The sequence below is a fragment of the Anomalospiza imberbis genome, chromosome 4 (genome assembly GCF_031753505.1).
Source record: "Anomalospiza imberbis isolate Cuckoo-Finch-1a 21T00152 chromosome 4, ASM3175350v1, whole genome shotgun sequence".
Classification (NCBI taxonomy): Eukaryota; Metazoa; Chordata; class Aves; order Passeriformes; family Viduidae; genus Anomalospiza; species Anomalospiza imberbis.
In genome coordinates, this window is record NC_089684.1 from 36,915,145 (window position 1) to 36,934,292 (window position 19,148).

Genomic DNA, 19,148 nt, shown 5'->3' on the forward strand with positions numbered 1-19,148 from the left:
CCTTGGAAATCATGTTCTGAATCAGAATTTTGATTCCTGTACATTCACCCAAACATTAAGAGCAGGTAGAAAGAATGGTATAAATATAAAGAATATACAGAATGGTAGAAAAGGCAGACAGAGGAAATAAAAAATTCTGCTATGGCACAAAAATAAAAAATTAACCACTTTAAGAGTCTGATTTTCAAAACTGTCTACCCTCACCCCAACAATGTGAAACAACATAACAACCATTTGTTAGTAAAAAGATGACTAAGACTTAGTGGAAAAAGGCTGCTTATCCTGCAGTGACTGAGTTAATGGAAGTCCTGAATTGCCCTCCGGAAGCTTCTCTCTATTGATTTATACAAGAACCTAGGACAACTACACTGCTAATTAGGATCTTCAATTAAGTACTTAACATTTGGTGGGATCAGTGCCAACCAAAGCAATTACTCTCACTTTTTTGTACAAATAGAATGCTACATCATGTCTGGAAGATTCATCAGGGAAGGTACAGATCTTGAACTGAGAAAAAATGGGTGTTTACCACTTTCTGTGTTGTCTTCCTTTAGGGACCTCTTGGGGAGCTAAAATGGTATTTGCAGTACCAAAATCAATACAACCAGGCAAGGACATTTGCAAATAGTCTCCAAATGCATCTGCTCATGTCCTGCCCTTTCCTTCATTAAAGAACTATAGTCTCCTCCTGTATGAAAGCTCTTCTTTTGTTCTACCATTTCAACTGCTTATTAGTAATTTTATCACAGCTTTCCTAGAAGATGTGCACAGAAAATGAAAGGTCATTAGGTTCCTCACCATATATTTGCAAAATTTCACAAATCCTAATTTCATCTTTCTTCCAATTGCCCTTTCCATTTCCTATGCTTATATTCAAAAGTTAAAAATATAACATATAACTGCTACTAGTTTATGTGTTGCTACAATCGTTGCACAGTAGTTCCATACACAACTAATTAGGCATCAAGCATCAATCTGAACTATAGCTCACCAATTTGTTTAGAGAACATTTCAAAAGAACAGAGAAGTCAGTCAACTCTTACTTTATGTGTTTTAGCTTGTCAATAAGAGAGGGGGTTATGATATTTTCACCTGAATTATCCTAATTTTAAATTTCCTCTTTCAAATAAGAACAGTATTGCAGAATGGATTTCACGGTTTTAATTATTCCAAAATCATGCACTGCTTATAAAAATTAACAATTGCCTGTAATTATGGGTGCATAGGGGTTTCTCTGCTTAATGCAAAATGCCCTGTTCAAAGTCAAGGTATTTTAGTGGGGGAAGGACATAAAATGTCACCGGATATGCTGAATGGAAAGCTTTGTTCTTCTGATAGAGAGTTATATAATTTTCTTTTCAAATTACAGTTAAATTTATTTTACTCTCTTTAAAAAATGCCAATCTATTCTAAAAACTATGAAGAAACGTGTAAAGATAAACAGTGTATTTTCTAGAAGTGTAAACAGGATTATTTTAATGACAGTCTACCTCAAACAGTCTTGTTACTGCTGAGAAAATAACACTCTATATATGTGGTGGGGTGATTCTTGTGACCACATCCTGTTATTTTCAGAATCAGGAATTGCAAGCACCCATAATATTTACATCTGGTAAATAGGTATCGAATGAATTATTTACATTTTAAAGCTGAAAAAGAGGAGATTATCCTGAAAGTGATCAGCAATCTTTTTTTTACTTCCCAAAGAGGAATCTTTTTTGCTCCAAATATAACAGTGCTGGCATTCAGAATCATCAATGAGTTTGAAGTATTTTCTTATAATAAAATCTGAAAATCAGTCACCTAACATTCAGTTTTCCACTAAATTAGGAAACAATTGTTGTCAAATATATGATTATTTGTGAATGGAGTTGTATTTGATCTTGACTTGTTCATGTTTTTAGTGTTCATCTTTGTCTATGTAGATTCATCTTTCCTAGCATGATAACATGCATTCATAAACAGATCTATTCATCCTTCTTTCTTAAATAAAAGCTATGCAACAACAGTATACTTAAAAATGCCTTTTCCTACAATTTTTTTCTTTTTTTGTCAGTTGACAGCTTGAAGACTTGCACGCTTGTGTGCGTGCACACCCATGTATATTCACATGCACATGCATTGTGTGCAGACATATTTCTAACTCTCATAATTGGATGGAGATTCCCTCTTGCAGCTTTTGTTCAATAAAGAGAAACAAGTTTTTTTGCAGTCAGGAATCAATGACCATTTGGAACCATTCAACCTGTACTTTTTCCTCTTGATTAGTGTGAATAGCAGCACTCCCAGTGAATGACATTTTGTTTGTATTAAGTAGAACTGATAAAAGTCCATTAGAAAAAATGCACTTTGCTATGTTTTCCTATAATGCTACTTCTTAAAGAAAAAGCACCATATTTCTTTTGTCATTTGGCAGCCGGAAGCTGAAATTCATCCCAAATGTCTCTGTACTTGCTAAAAGAGCATTTCATTGTAAAGATGCTGCTGCCATCTATTGGGTGACATTACTAAAGAATTGTGTCTTTTCTGGATTCAGCAAGGACAGATAAATTGTGTCATTCACCTTTTTTTCCTGTGGAGTTTTATTAGCAAGTAGGTTATAGCAACTTGTATTTGGTTTGTAAAATACGTCTTATGTAAAGAGCTTGGTCCTGTCTTTATCACCATGGCTAGATTTCACGAAGGGAGACATTTTGGAACAGCAGTGAACTTAAGTTTAAAAATGTGGCACTGGAACAACGCAAAAATTAAAAATCAAAACAAACCCACCATTTAATATTGCCTCACATCTCAGAAGGATCTTATACAAATGTTTTTATGCTCAGTGTCGCTAGTGTAACTGCATCACTTGATGTGTTTATCATATTAAAAGACCTAATTTCCTTGTAACTAGCAATCTTGTGCAATACAAAATATTTCTGTGAAACACAGAGACTTCACAGCAGTTTTTGGTTTTTGTTTCTAAGCAACTTAGTGAGGCTTCAAAGAAGTATTTTGCCCCTCTAATACTGATCTTATTTTTCCTATAAAAATTTAATTGAAGTTCTGAATCCTTTGGTGATATCCCTGCATGTATATCTTCGATGCATAAAACACATTTTAATGAAGAATACAGGCATCAGAAGGATAAATACTAAAACACATATTTCAGCTTTGAAAGTTGTAGTTCAGTCCATAGTGGGACCACATGGAGCACATAATAAATAAATAAATGCAGTAAGTGGGTGAAATGCCCCCCTATGCTCTGCCAGTTCTGGCAGAACAGAGGACTTGGAAGCAGTGCTCTGCTACAGAAAACAGACAAACAAATTATATTGACAAGAGAAAACAATGTCAAAAGAATGAACAAATCTCCTTCTCTGATTTCATCTATTGCCACAGTTTTCTGACACTAATTTTTGTTTCTCTTCTCTCTTAGCTTTCAGAAGAGCAAGAAGGCATTTTACCTTTTGTGATCCAGAAGAAAATTAGCTGACTGCAGAAAGTATCACAAACACTGTTGCTGCGTACACCACCAGTAACCAGCTTGACTTTTTACTGCTAAAATGGACTGGTAAAAGGCCAGCAGCCAAAAACAGCAGGAAGAAAATTCCTCTCTATTTCTAAACAGAATATATATCACTCACAACACTGAAGCAACAGCAAGCTGGAACCTCACAATGCTAACTGTACAGGCCCTGTTGAATTGCACTTTGCAACCTCTTTGATTTTTTTATTACTGAGTTTAAGCCCAGAAAAATTTAGCTAACTGTGTGCTGAGGTCTAGAAAAGCCATCACAGACAGTACAAAATTCTTTTCTGCCATTCTTGGAAAAGAACCATTTCTTCAGGCTAGTGTTCTCCTAGGTAAGTATAAATGCCTTCCATTACCATTAAGAGCACAGAAAGGACAGCTATTAAATATTAGACTAGAACTCAGGAGATCTTGCATCTAATTATACTTCTGCTAAAGCATTTCTACATGACCTTGGGCCAGACACACAAAAATCTATCTATGCTTCAGGCTACCACTGGTAAATGGAGATAATTATATATTTGCCCCTTACAGCAGCGTTCTGAGGTTAAACTCAGGTTACTGTAATATTAACATTTGTTTTTCAGTATTGAAATATAAAAGCACATAAAGGCCTATTGCAATAAGATTAGAGGGGATTCTTTCTTTTTTGTGTTCTTACCTTTCCACTAACACATCATTTGAAGAAAAAAAGGGTGTTCTTTTGGAACCAGTCTCTGTTAAGCAACAGCAGGAAGATTTGTGTGTGGAAGAGCACCCACAAAGAAAGAATGTGCATTAGAAAGGGAAGAAAGCTCCACTCCTGTTCTGTGGAAGATTGCAGAGCCCTCCAAAAGAAGGGCTGATAATGTGAGCTCATGTGAGTGTATTCTAACAACCAGAATTTTTCCATTATTAAAGGGGAAATGTCTGCAGATGGTAACAGTGTGAAACTACAACCTCAGCTCCAATTGCAAAGGGGATGTGAAAAAGTGGCACCAGCATAATATCAAAATCATGTTTTGATGTTGTGAGGTTGGGGGGGTTTTTTGTTGGTTTTTTGTTGGTTTGTTGCTTTGGGTTTTTTTGTTGTTTTTTTTTTTTTGATGGGGGTTTATTGTTGGTTTAGTTTGGTTCGATGATGGGTTTTTTAGTTGGTTTTGGGGTTTGGCTTTTTTGGTTGGGTTGTTTTTTTTTTTTTTGGATGGACAGAAAATGAATTTACAGAAATAAAATTTAGATTTGCCTTAATTCTTAATTTATAGCAGCAGTACAATTTGAGTTATATGGTACTATGGTTTCAATACTTCTACTGCCCCAACCAACTGACCTTTTTATTCAGGTAGGGAGATGTTTTCGATCAGGATTCTTAACCTTTTTGCAGTATCTATAGCTTAGTAATGCTTTGCAGTTCCCTGGAGAGGTACTAGCCAAGTTCTTACCTTAATAATCTCTTGGTCTTTGGTTTCACAGAACCTTATTTTTCAATCCTAATCCTAACTTGGCAAAGTATCTACTGGTTATACAGTAAATATGCCATAAGAATATGTTAAAAAGAAAGGAAAACCCAGCATTTTACTTGATCCAAGCTGGTTTTCTATCTAAACCAATGCCAAATATCTAACAGACATGGAATGTTTCTCTTGCAGCAATAAAAATTGCAAAGAGGTCAAACATTTTCTTCTCTTTAAACCAAGGGCTGCAAAAGCAAGGAAAGCTGTATCCTGAGGTTGCCTTTTAGCTGCTCTACAAAATTCTCCTTGCAATCTAATGTCTAAAAAAGCAAATTCTAGCTTTAAAAATGGTATTTTGAATGCTTTGTTTAGTGCTGTAGAGGCTATATAGACAGAGGGTTGTAGATAAGGTTGCAGATACCTGTTCAATCTCATTTCTGCAGCCGTTAAATCTGAGTATGGATACCAAGTGATTTTGAAATGCATTTTTTTCTGGATTGGAATCTTGGATTTAATTGTCTTGGAATGTGTCTATTAATTTAACACATTCAATAAAATTACTAGAAATGGAAACAATTTCTTATCTGTTAAACTGGCATCACTGTACCATTCACCCCAGGTTTGACAGCTTGTCAATGCAATGAAAAACAGTTCTTTCTCCATCTCTGACCTGAAAGAAGTACATGAAGAAATAGGACACAGGAGTGTGATGAGCTAGAGGAATATGGTGTTGGGACAGTATTTTTGGCTTAGTTATCAAGAAAGAGAAAGAATTAACTTCTGAGTAGATAGCAATAATGAAAAATATGTGGGTGTGCGTGTGTGTGTGTGTGTGTGCATGTGTGTGTGTAAAATGCCTTCTCTCTTTTGTACAGTTATTATTTGGTTCAGGGAATTAATTTAAATCACACTTTTACTCTAGTGGCTACTTCAAATGTCTCCTTTTACATTACTCTGCTTCAGAGGTTTGAAGTCTGATTTTCTAAAGATCTAAAGGCCAATAGCTAGAACTAAGTCAAAACCACTCGTATCCTGAATACATGAAAGTCAAAATACTGATGTTGCTAAAACAGTGTGTGCCAAGCTTGGTAAGGCAGTTGTTTAGATCTAAGGACCTAACATCAACCACTTCCCTCCTTGGAGAAGCAGGGAACTTCTCATGAAAAGAGATTAAAAAGGGAGGATTCCTCCACATTATGTGGAGGAGTTTATTTTCTGACTTTTCAGAAGTTTAATTTCTGACTGCTTGGGCAAGCAACAGGGAGGCAATATGGAGCCAAAGTTTTGCTTTCCCGTAGATCACAGGGTGAAGGGCAGCATTTTTAATTGGGACGTCTATATGTAGAGAAGGAGGCTGCTATATTGCATTTTAAACTCAAAGAAATGCAGTCTGTGTCTCAAACTGAAAAGAGTCCTCCTTGTCCAGAAAACCAGATATAGTTGAAAGCTCATTAGCAGGACATGACATGCCTAAAAATTCAGATCATGTTGTCCCAGGTCAGATATTTAAAATTACTGGAAACATCATAGTTCCAGCCTCAATCATGTTGACCCTCCTTTAGGAAAAGGAATAGTAATACAATAATTGATAAAAAAGAATTGTGCATGTGTAATAATGGAACTCAAGATGATGAACCTCAACAATCCTGTGATCTTTGTCTTATGCAATGCACTACACAGCATAACAAATTTGTGGAAAAAATGGCAAAGATTTAGTTTAACTAAAGAGAATACCACATAGCTTTGACATCAGGAATGGTGCAGCTGGAGATCAGCCTTAATTCTTCATTATAATAATTAATAAATTTCAGTGGTTGAATGTATTCATGTAACAAGAAAGTTGGGGAATAGTTCTGAGAGAGAAATGTTTTAATAATTCACAGTGACATAGATGCATCCATGACATTTTTTTACCTCATCTTGTTAGTGTATTCCTCTATTTTACCTCATTTGTTCTCTCTTTCTTGCCTGTATTTTTCCAGGCTCCTCCTATTCTTTCTAGGCTTCCAAACTTTTAAGTCTCAGTAATCTGTAGTGAACACAAATAAAACAAAGGTTTAATAACTTTTAAAATAAACAACAATGACCTTCTTTCTCCAGGAAAAAAGAGATTGAGAGGGTTCATCTAATGGTTCCAACTCTTTTTATCTACTTTTTATTTCAGCCTGTAAAGTAGTACTATGGATGGAAGGAGATAACTTATATGACAGAGGGCTTCTGGTATAAAGGGCTTTTGTTTTCTTTTGTAGCAAATCCTCAGAGAAACAATAATTGAAGCAAAGAGATAGATATTCTACAGTATAAAGTCTCTAAAGTGCAACCTAAAAAATTTACTTGTACAGTTGAGTACTACAGCCTTCTTAAAAAAAAACAGAAACAAGAGGCAGATTCTAGTTTATAATGTCACTGAAAATAGATTTTTTTTTCTAACTTTTACATTTCTGGGTTTTTATCCAAACGTCTCTGACTCCTAGTTTCATTTTAGATGTGCACTGCATTTCTCACCTTTCTCCTTTTCCCTCCCTTGACAAGCACTAATTATTTGTATGCCACACATTCCTGAAGGGCATGCACTTTTTCACAGGCGAATAGAGACAAATATTTAAAGCTGGGGTGAAAACAGGAAAACATTTATTAGCCCCCAAAGTCAAGGCTTTGCAGGGCAGAGTTAGTAGTGCAGTCATGCCTATAATAAGCAGAGATCATGGCAAAAGGAGGAGCAGAGGACAGCAAGCTTCTTCCAACATCCCCAGCTCCACTCATCGAGCAGCTGTTTGGGAAACCCATTAGAACAACTTTATAGCCATTCCTGTTGGTGCCAAATGCTCCCTAATAAACATAAGTAAGTCTAATAAAGGAGAAGCTTAGCTATAAACATTGGGAGATTTACAGTAATATTTTCTGTCAACTCAGTCTGATGTCACTTCAGAAAACTCTCTGATTCCACTGTATAGAATAGACAGCTCCGTAATTTAAGCTGTAGTTATCCTTTACAGAACCAGCTGGAGACAGTGGAATTAACTAAACTGAGAATTAAACCAAGATAAAGATGAAGTAAGTTGGAATAATATTCTTGAAATACAGATATTTGAAATGAATTATTTAATTTCAGATTAAAATGAAAAATTATTTTCCTGTCTGCTTATGGTGTTGGCAGCTGAGACGTTGGTTTAACAACAAAGAAAGGAAGTGGTAAATTGTGACTGGATTGCAAGAAAATCAAAACTTGTTTTATATTTTAGCCCTTATGAGTTAGTACATTGAAGCAAAATCTTCACATCAATCAGGCCCAGATCCTGAAGGACTCACAATATTTGGGAACTGCAGATGATCAGTGTACTCCCAGTTTGTGGGTTTTCTCTCCTCCTTTGGGTCCAGGTGTCCCTAACTCCAGGTGAGGCATCCAGCTGAAGATGCACAGGAGCAGTACCAAGATTGTCCACAGCTGATTCAAAGGCCATGTTCACTGAATGAGCTGAACCTTCACTACAATAATAACAAAGTATTTGCTGTTTATCTTATGTCTGTGTTCAGTTAATTTTTCTACATTAGTTCTCTATAAAGATCCTGTATGGCGTACAATAAATAGAGATGTAGATAGCAATGAAACTGTAAGGATCTATAGATTTGCAGATTGTTTGAACCATAGCAACAGCTCCTTATGTTCACTACAATAACATTCAATTAGCTCTAATAAGTGTAAGTTTTAATGTTTAACCCAATGCCTCTCTAAGGATATGCTTGCAAGGAGGTGCAGCTATTAGCTAGTAAAATATAACACCTTCTGATCAGGACAAATTATTTTCAAAACATAACTGCCATAAAAAGCTAGAATGAAAGACAAATTGACAAAACAACTGCTGCTATAGTCTATTTCCAGAATTTAAAGGGATATTATGCCATAATTTATTTTAATGAGTAACAATTAAGAAATGGTTTCTCAAGTTGCAAGTAATTTCTTTCAGTTATTAGTTATTAGTTGTTCATGCATAAATGTGTTTTAATATTGGCTTATCTGAGCTCTAATAGGTGATTAAAGCCTCTCAGTATATCAATTTTTTTTAGAGTTGGGCATTGCAGAGACAATTCTAACACGACACTCATAAGAAAGAGATCAGTAAAACTTAGAGATATATTCCTTAAGTATTACAAAAAATATGTAGAGCAATATGAGAAAGATATGAATATATCTTTCTCATATATATCAGAGAAAATATGAATATATCATATGTCCTGATATCCTTAATACTGAGTTTTGTTTTATCTAACTGCAGGTACAGTTTAATGGTCTCTGACTTAATGAAATATTTAAATTAACCTGGCTGGAGAGAGACTTACTGTACTACATATACTTTCACTTTATTAGAATAAAGAAATATTATCATGGGAGGCTACGCTAACAAGCCTAGACATTGCTTGTATTGTTGAAAAATAAGTTTACATCTCAGAGGAGCATAAAGACCTAGAGAAACTGGCACCTCTTTAACTGAAAAGGCATTCCACTTATCTCACAGAAAGCAGCCTATTTTGTGCTAAGAATGGCTTAGAACAGCCTCTCTGCCATCAGCCACTCTGATATAACCCAACATTTGTTGTGCTCACTCTTACCCGAGCTGTGGGGGTCAGAGGAGGGAAGGAAGCAAATGCTGAACAATTCTCTTCAGAAGGCAAACACCAACCTGACCTAACGTAGTGCACTGTAAGCCCATCAGTATGAATCTCGTGGGAATCAATGCCTATTCTTACAAACTCATCCATGGAAATGTTTTTAACCAGGATATATGAACTATCTCAGTGTAGAGAATTTTCTTTTTTTAAACTTACAGTATTCTGTCAGGTTATATTTATGTTCTTTAGACCTCCATGCATCCAGAAACTTAAGTATCGTGAATAAACCTTTGAGGATTATTTTGGTAGTTGAACTGTAGGTCATTAAAATTAGATTAAATTTTTTCCAAAAAATGTGGATATTTCTAACCACTGTGCATATGTTGCTTTTGCTATATTTTAAAACGTATTTCCTATTCCAGTTACGTTTAGCTGTCTCAAAAGAACATCTCACTATAATTATTAATTTTCTACTGCAACAACCTTTCAGACCAGTAAGTAATGCACCGTGATTTACGAACCAGTCTTAATTACAAAGAGTCTTTGTGGCAGCTGGAAATAAATAAATTCCAATTAGGATCACATTTCAGTGTCCTGTAGACCTGAATTTCAGTAGAAACCAACAACATTGCTTGTTTGAGCTGTGTGGAGAGGCTTGGTATTTGGGCAGTTTTTAACTATTAAAAGAATTGAAGAAAGAATAAGAAGATATTTAATTTTACTGTTTCTAAACAAATTAAGTTTTGTCTGGGTAAGACTGCTGCGATCAGCACAAAGGTTTCCTGCATGCCATTTCTCAGGATGTCAGGGATGCATTTGTGAGGATTCTTTACTTGTTTTTCCATTGCAATGAAGCAAAGCCTGTTTTGTGGAGATACAAGGTTGACTAAATCCTTCTTAAGGCAGCAGCACAGAGTACACGGGCAATGCAACACAAGGAATATTAGGGTCTGCATAACAAATTTATAGAAGCCCTTATTTTCCTGTATGTTTAAAATCTTTTCTTTTCCTCCTGAAGATTATATTCATCCTGAAACATTACCCTTCAAGTGTTAAAATGACAAGTACAGATGAAGGTAAAGCTGATCAGCTGCAAGACTCCCACTGCTGAACATTATAAAGTTTCTGTTGTTCAAACAGCTCAGTTAATTATCCAAATGTGAAGGATATCAGAAGGGGACCTGCTGAGCTTTACAGCTGACTTCCAGGGAATTATCCATAATAGAGCCGTTATAAGAAAATTATGACAGACACAACGTGCAGGGACCTCTGCTTACCTCCCTTGAGGATTTGTGCAGGACCTTATAATCAAACAGAGTTAGGACTTTCCTCAGAATCAAAGGGAAGCTACACTTTGCAAGGGAAAAGCAGTCCAATCAACTTCATGGTGTTTTATCACACAAACCCAGAGAGGATTCTAGACTCATGCATATTAATTGCCTGCTGCAAAAAAAAAAAAAAAAAAAAAAAAAAAAAGACTGGCATTCCTCTGCTGCCAGGGACTACTTGCTCAAATTTAGGTTCTCAAAATTATTATCATGCCTTGCCCACAGTTAAAAATATAGTCCTTGCTGCTTCTATGAGAGGTTTTTGAGAAGCCATAATGTTCCTTTACAACAAGCACTCATACTGGGTCTTTATGTGACAACAGACTTGGCTTTTTAAGCTGTTAAAGTCAACATTTTGTGAACCTGGGACATCTCACAGCAAAATAATTCAAAATAATTGGGGACGCTTCAGTGGCTACTGAGGAGTGTGAAAGAATGAGCAGTACTGAGGTGAATTGAGTAAAACGTGGAATCTGTTCAAATCAGAAAAGCCAGAATTTGAACAAATCTGCAAAGCACTGGCTGATATTGCAGCAGCTAAAGCTCTGTGACATCTTTATTTGATGGTCACAGTCACTTGGGCTGAACCAAAAGACATCAAACTCTTTCTTACCCTCCATAATTTGTGCACACACCACAGTGCTGCACTAGCACAATGCTACTTAGAAGTTGTTAATTTCTGCTGTTTCCAGTAACCACTCTCCAATACAACTGCAAAGAATTTAATTCACCTGTGTGGGCATGCTCTGTCTGGGGAAAATCGCATGGACTTGTCAAACTATGGAAAAGAAAACCAAAGGCACTGAGGAAGGTTTTATTGAGGAGTTTATCTTTGAAAATGAACTGAAATACTTTATCCAAATTAAATAATTAAATTTCCATCACAAAAAGTAGGAAACATTAATACTATAGTATCTTACACCAAAGTTCACCATTATAATGATAGAAACATTTTTGAGAGGCCTGTCACCATTGCATCTAGACACTATCAATCATCTCTAGACATTCTTAATTTTGAATCTCTCTTTGAAATATTATTAAACTTTGCAATATACCTTCTTAGCAGGTGCACCTAACAGCTCCTATGAAATAATGTGCAGCAGAATGAGCAATTTGGGGTGTGATAATATCAGTGAAAATTATGCCCTGCAATTATTACCATAAAGTCATAAATAGGATGGTATAATAATGGAATGGTAATGGAAACCACATTTCCATAATTAAGATAATCCACATTATGTAGTACCACAGGTTAATTTGCAAAATTAATTTGATCTGATAAATGGTCATCAAATTTTCATGATATTAACCAAAACCAAAATCAGCAAAATGTTTCTCTGATATAACCATTCCATTCTTTCTCTCTCTCTCTTTCTTTCTCTCTCTCTTTCTCTCTTTTCTACCAAAGACTTCAGCATCAAGAATGGAAAATCCAAGTTGCTTTTCAGATTTTATGCTACAAGCTCCAGCAAAAAGATTTTAAGAGTATTGTTCACTATCTGTGTAAACTAAAATGTTCTGTTATTGGGAATATCTCAGTTATCTTGACAGTGTCTAATTGTAATTTATGTCTCTTTAATCATCAGTTTACCTTAACGAAATATGTTTGTTCCCTGACCCCTATACCTGAAATGCTCCTCCTCTGATTTAGAATTGCCTTGTCAAACTTCTTTAAGTAAGTTGCAAAAGCAAACATCTTGAGATATGTGTACATTAAGGTCCTGCCAAACACTGAATAGGAAGCTGATGTAATTAGCAATTTGAAATTCCACAGATGTCACTGTAGGCTGAGGCCAAAGTTCCAGGTAGCATTCTGAAAAAGGAAAATGGCTCACAGCAGGAAGATTTTGGTTTATTAAAGTAACAATTACACCTGCTATTACTGGGAAACCATCTAGCTAAATAAAAAATAAATTTGTCTTAAATGCAAAGAACATGCTTTAAATATTTGGACTATAAAGTCACAGATGGAAACCTCTCCATTCCATGTCCTCTCCAGATCGGTGTCTTGGCAGCCCATTAGATTTAGAGAATTAACTGATTCTTCCATTCAATACTTGAGTAAAAACCCCAAACCAAAGTACACCCACTCCCAGCCTACTCTTCATATGAAGAAGGGGGATGTGTGTGCATGTATGTCAGGACAACTGATTTTAATAAAATGCTATGTATTATTGCCTAAACATAAGCCATTAACAGAAAAAATACATGTTACATAAAATACTCGTATTATTTTAAAATTTATTTTCATTTCAAACACTTTGCAAGAAGGAAAAAGCTACTTCCATAGAATTTCATTAATTTCTTGAATCCTTGGTATTTCTAATGAATAGCCCAGCAATACAAGTACTCATTCACTCAGAAAAAGAGGCATTAATTTCCTTTGTCACAAATAGAGCAAAATTTTCCAATAGTTCATGAAAGTGTTTTAACTACTAAGCCATTGGTTACACACAGATGAGAACATTAGGAAGCATTGTCTTAAAAGGTGGAACACAGGATGTCTCCACATAACAAAGCTGCTTTGTAGTTCTGAGAGAAAAAAGAAAATTTTGACTCCACTACCTGCAGTCTAGCAGATTGCACATTCCCTAAGCAGTATCTCTTACTACAATCACTGAAGACCAGAGCAACAAAGCTAAAGAAAAAAAATCACAGCAAATGCTGTTTTTAATCTAGACAAGCCCTGACAAACATCAGCCTTCCATGTCCTATGAAATTATGATACAATTTTATTTTAAGAGAACCCCCTCTTGACTTCCATATGATATGCATACCTTACAACTTTACTTTTCTCAACCTGCTGATTTCACATAACTCAAGATGAATGTTATTTCTGGGAAGACAAAATTAATCCTATTCTAACAGGAAGATCTGCAAAGTCATTAACATTTTCAGTGAATGCACCTTTTCTTCCCTCTTTTTTCTAGAAGTATCATTCCTTATTGTAATCTCTCCCCTTCACACTGTAATGTCTCATTTAAAGAATCAGTGTAAGTAAACAAAGTCTTCTGAAGCAACAGGCAAGGCTTTCCTGAGAAATAATTGTTTGACTGGTATATTTCCCAAGAGGCTACAAAAATTATTTCCAAACTACACCATCCAGGAGAATAAAAAAATCCAGTCATTTCTCATTAAACAAGGTCTCTTGAGGGCCAGCTCCCAGGGATGCTTCTGTGCTATCTAGATGCTTTTGTACACTAAATTCCCAAACCCCAAATTGATTTTAATCAACTTTTTTCCCCCAGCTGATTCCACATGCACTCACTCTCTATTTTTATTTATTTATATTTTAAAGTCCAGTGATTTTGAGATATTGTCTTTCATATTTATAACCTCAAGGGCATTTGAAGCTCTGATGACATTGAGATCACTAGATTCTAGATAACTCTCAACTTTTATCTTATTTATCATCCTTGTCTTGTTTTCCAGCAATATGAGGAGTAAGTACAAAATAGCCTATACTTTTACTGAATAGCTTGCAAAATCTTTCAGAATGGAGTCCTGTCCTCCAGGAAGAGGTACCCCTTTTCAAGTCCATAATTTCCGGCCAGCCAATATAAACTAATTGAATTTCCAATGATTGATGATGTATCCTTTTTATAGGCTTTCCTTATCTTTCTTTTCTTTTTAAATCTTGCCTGGGAGGTCTATACCAATTTTCAGTCATTTTTAGGTTTTAATTTGCCTATCTTTCTTCTTCATCTAAACTGTCCCTACTCAGGTGTTCAAACTACATATGCCATTTATTTCTTTTGTCAAGGAAGCTTCTTTATCCATATTGCCATATGTCTTTATATCCCGCTCTGTCTATGCTTTTTACTATATGTATTTATCAAGGCATTTCAACCTTTCTTCTTAGGACATATTTACAAAAGGTCTATTAAGAAAAAGATATATTTGTGTAACTAATTAAAATCCTACTGACAGATCTGTTTTTATAAGAAACCTGGCAGCTCTGCCTGCATGGCACAAGATGTACTGTGAAAATGTATGAAGTCCTGAGGAAATTAGGTATTTCAATGAGTGTGCCTTTCCTAGATAGTGCCAGTCAAATCCAGACATTTTGCTATTCAGCAATCTGCAGAAGCTGCAGATACTCACCTCACCTGAAAAATCTGACCCTTAATTGCTTAATATTAGGCAGTCATATCCAAAAAAATCATTGTTTCAAAGAGTCTGTGCTACAGTATCCATGCATGTTTGATGGGATTAAGAATGCTTATGAATCCCCTGTAAAGTTATGTTTACAATTTTTACAGAACATTGAAGATTCTTTATACAAGAAAGTAGTGCTATTTATTGAGCCAAACACCTACACAAATAAAGTAGCTATTGCAACCAGGAATGATTAAACTGTAATCAGACACAGACTAAGCTGGGAAGCTTTGACCCTTCTGTGTGTTTACACTATTTGGTGCTAACTCTACTCTAAGGGTATGAAGCAGGATTAGGTCAAAGATAAAGATTTCTCACTATCAAAACTGCATTTCATTCAGAAGGTCAAAAGATAATGGAAAACAGAAATCAAGTCTGTGCTGCTGTACATGCATCAAGCAGCCTGGGGCAGTCAGTGCTGCTCAGCACTGTAACTTCTGCTTTAGTGAAGTGTCTATGCTACCCTCAGTGATTTTAACTTGTAGAGCTCAAGCAGAGCAGAAACCTGAATTTCTGAGACTACAGACTTACCCCTTACAGAATGTTTTGGAATGTCATGAAACGGTTTAGGGTTACTTACCTAAACCACTTATGTAGCATAGCACAAGAATACCTTGATTTGTTTAGTGGAAGGCTTTGATTCTTTTTACATCCATCACCTTGGAAACAAAATGTGAATATGTGGTTGTTCCCTTTACAGCGTGAGAAGTGCTGGATTTACAGCCTTGACAGCTGATGTGCTGCTCATAGCCACTGACATGCACAGTTCAGCAGTAAAAGGTTGGAGCTTTCTTTTACTTTCTGCCAAGATGTCTCAATCCTGATTGGGAAAGAAAATGCAGGTAAGGACACACATATAGGTCCCACCTTCCCACAATTTCTTCCTAAATAGTGTTATCTGGCATTCTTCTTGTAGTTTTTGTGACTCAGGGAGAGGACTCCTAGTCCATACCTATTAAAATGGTTGAAACAGAAGTTTAAAGAGTTTCAGTATAAAGACTTTTTTTTAAATTAAGATATTTTCTATATATTAAATTAACCAAAATAAATCTTCTCATACTAGCAAGTTATAATGTCATTCATGATCTCATTCATGGTCCTACTTTCACCAGGTAATATGATGCTAATGGAGAAAAACACCTACTAATTTTGCACATCACCAAATTATATTATATTCAAACTGACAACTAAAATTTAAGAAATGCTTAGCCTATACTCAGGCCTCAAAGTTAAATCTTACTTTCTTTTTAAGTAATTGCTTTGATTGCAGATAATATTCAAAGGGAAGATGTCTTCAGTGTTTGCTACTTTATATGCTGTGCAATAGACACTGGCGAGATAAATACATCCGTGGAGAAAGGGAAGGAGTCATCTCAATTATTATTTTGTTCTGCGTGGGTATTCTTATTAAATCTCTTGAGATGCCTCACCTTAGAACTTTTCCTGAAGGTTTGTCACTTCTTCCTTCTGTTGATGTTGTAAGGCACACAAAGCACAGCCACATTCCTACTTTGCCAGCCATGGATACATTTTCCATTTCAATTACTTTTGATTGCTATATAAAAATTTGACTCTGACTCGACTTTTCAGAGCAGTTGTAAAAGCATATAGAATAATAATCAGGATCCCCTTGAGCATAAACACAGACTTATTTGGGCACATGTACTCACTCAACTGCAGAGCACTTGTTGCCAGGTTGGATTCTTTTTACTGATACATATGTGAGGCTAGTTTACTAAGAGGAGGTTCTAGTAATCCAGCTGCTCTAGAGTAAAACAACAAAAAATGGAATAGACTAGATATAGGCCAAAATTTTTGAGTGACTTGAAAACATATTCAGTTCACTTAGCAAAACAAAAATCTGTTATATGTGAAAAATGACTCAAATATTACTCATGTAAGTACTCACTGAAGTACCCAGACCAACAGCCCCTTTTCCAATGTTTCCAATGTAAAAAAGCTGTGGTTTTCCCCCTTTAAACCCATCAGAAAAATAAAATTAATGCAAAACTACTTGTTACTAAATGGGTTATATTTGCAGACATCAATCCATGCAGTTCTGGAGGTCTGGCAACAAGTTAATGAGGTTTGAGTATTCAGCAACTGAGATAAAACTGACCCAGAGAAACAACAGAGCTGTCAGACTGTCATTTCTAGCTGGCAGCATAATGAAACCTACAACAGAGGGCAGTTAAGAATAAATGCATAATAATAACCTTGTTTGAAATAACACTCTAACAATCATTTTCCTTATTTAGGGATAACCCTTCTTAACTCAGTAAATTGTTTGTGTATTTACTTATTTGACAGATATGCAGCAAAGGCAGTAACCACATGGAATAAATGTGAACTTATTTAACGTTCGGGTTTTTTTTTTTTGCAAGGCACAGACACTATTTGATTTTAAAAACAATTCTCCAGGAGAATAATTAAATCCATGTAACTCAAGTATTACTGCAAAAATACCTCTCACAGGGTTGAGCAGCATTTAAATATATACTGCTTGAATTCTGATGTCAGTGCTCCCAATTGTAACATGACAAAAACTGAAAACATATTATTGCTGAATATTAAATACACTGTTTGCATATACTCAGGACACACAAAAAGTGTGGATGTTCATTATAAATACCTCCATCAGAAATTAATTTCTCCTCCACAATCTGAGTCAAATAGAAGAAATGAACCTAAATTTCTCCTCTCCCCCCAAAAAAAATTTGCCTCTATTTCCTCAGGTGTGCTCAGCACTCACTATCTGTATGCTCTAGGGTTTCTGATGCACCCAGCCTGCCTGGAACAAAGGAAAACAAATGGAAGCTGTTACAGAATTCATCCAATGGTTTCTTCATGTAAACAGATATTACTGATTGCAGTTGTTCACCACAGACTGTGAGTAACTCACATCCCTGACACCCCTGTCACTGTGCCTTACACTGGATCACTAAGGCACCGATAGAGGGAACTTCAGATCAACTACTTAAACAGAAATGGTGCCAAGATACCAAAAATAAAAATAGCTGCAATATGGAGCCTATGACATTCCACCAGGTAGGTGGAACATGATGAGTAAAAGCTCCTGTAAAGAGAACTCATAAAAGAATATCCTAATCTATGGGATACTGAGGGAAATGAGGAAAAAATACCATTTTCCTGCTATGGCAGTTTTTTTGAATGTGGTGCTTCATTTCTCTGGCTTTTATTGCAATCATTGAAACACTTCTGTGTTTCAGAACTACTGTTGCAGCATTGCATTCTCATTCCAGCACTTAAGAAAGTGCATTTTTGAGGAACAAGTAATTCAGCTCTAACTTTGGAGTGATCTGATTGCCTTGTATCTCTCCATCTTCTGGTCAGCACCTAAAAAATATTTCCAAAGTTATATAGTTTGGTGTGTATTGCATAAAAATTAGAATATGTATTCCTTCTAGTATTTAAAACAGAAATGAAACTGAAGAAATATCCTGAAATATTGTGGAAATGGCCTCTTTCTCCTAAGATTAATAAAACCAACCAATAAACCTTCCACTCTTTCCAACTTGAAAAGGGTTTGCATAATAAGACAACATAAAACTGACATGTTTTTCCCGTTCTGTCTTAGAAGTCTATTGTTTATCAATTGTTTGTCAAATGGAAATTTAAGTTTAACCTTGAAGAAGCTATATCTACACTATAAATGTTTAGAAATATAGGGAACTCCTTAATTCTAGGCCAGAGCATGTGAGTGATGCTCCTATACAAACTCTAGGAACATAAGAATTTTAATTTGCTTTTCCTTGTTACTGCCACCTCTTTTGCATATTCTGTGTGACTGTTTTCCTCTGTTATCTACTAACTTTTTTTTTTCAAGTTTTATTGCATCTTTTCTATGCTATATTATGTGTTAAATTCTCAAATTCTCCTTTTAAATAAAGCTGGAGTTATGTTTTTGCTCAATATCAGGAAATAGTAAATTTTAATGTCTGGAACTAGGCAATAAAAACCTGTAAATCACTTCACTCTCACAAATATGGCATGTCTAAGAGAATAGAACATTTTCCAGGATGTATTTATTTTTTTTTCTTTCTGTAGAACAATATTGGTAATCCAACAAGAAAAATCGTGCCATTT

At 35.5% G+C, this 19,148-nt stretch overlaps 1 long non-coding RNA gene across 1 annotated transcript; it reads right to left on the bottom strand.

Moving 5' to 3' along the window:
• Window positions 1-223: 223 nt before the first annotated feature.
• On the bottom strand, window positions 224-16,849 carry LOC137473406 (uncharacterized). The gene is made up of 4 exons (XR_010998772.1): window positions 16,472-16,849; window positions 15,622-15,861; window positions 6,862-6,976; window positions 224-754 (listed from the first exon to the last, which is right to left on the bottom strand). It is a non-coding gene; the product is annotated as an uncharacterized lncRNA (long non-coding RNA).
• Window positions 16,850-19,148: the final 2,299 nt, after the last annotated feature.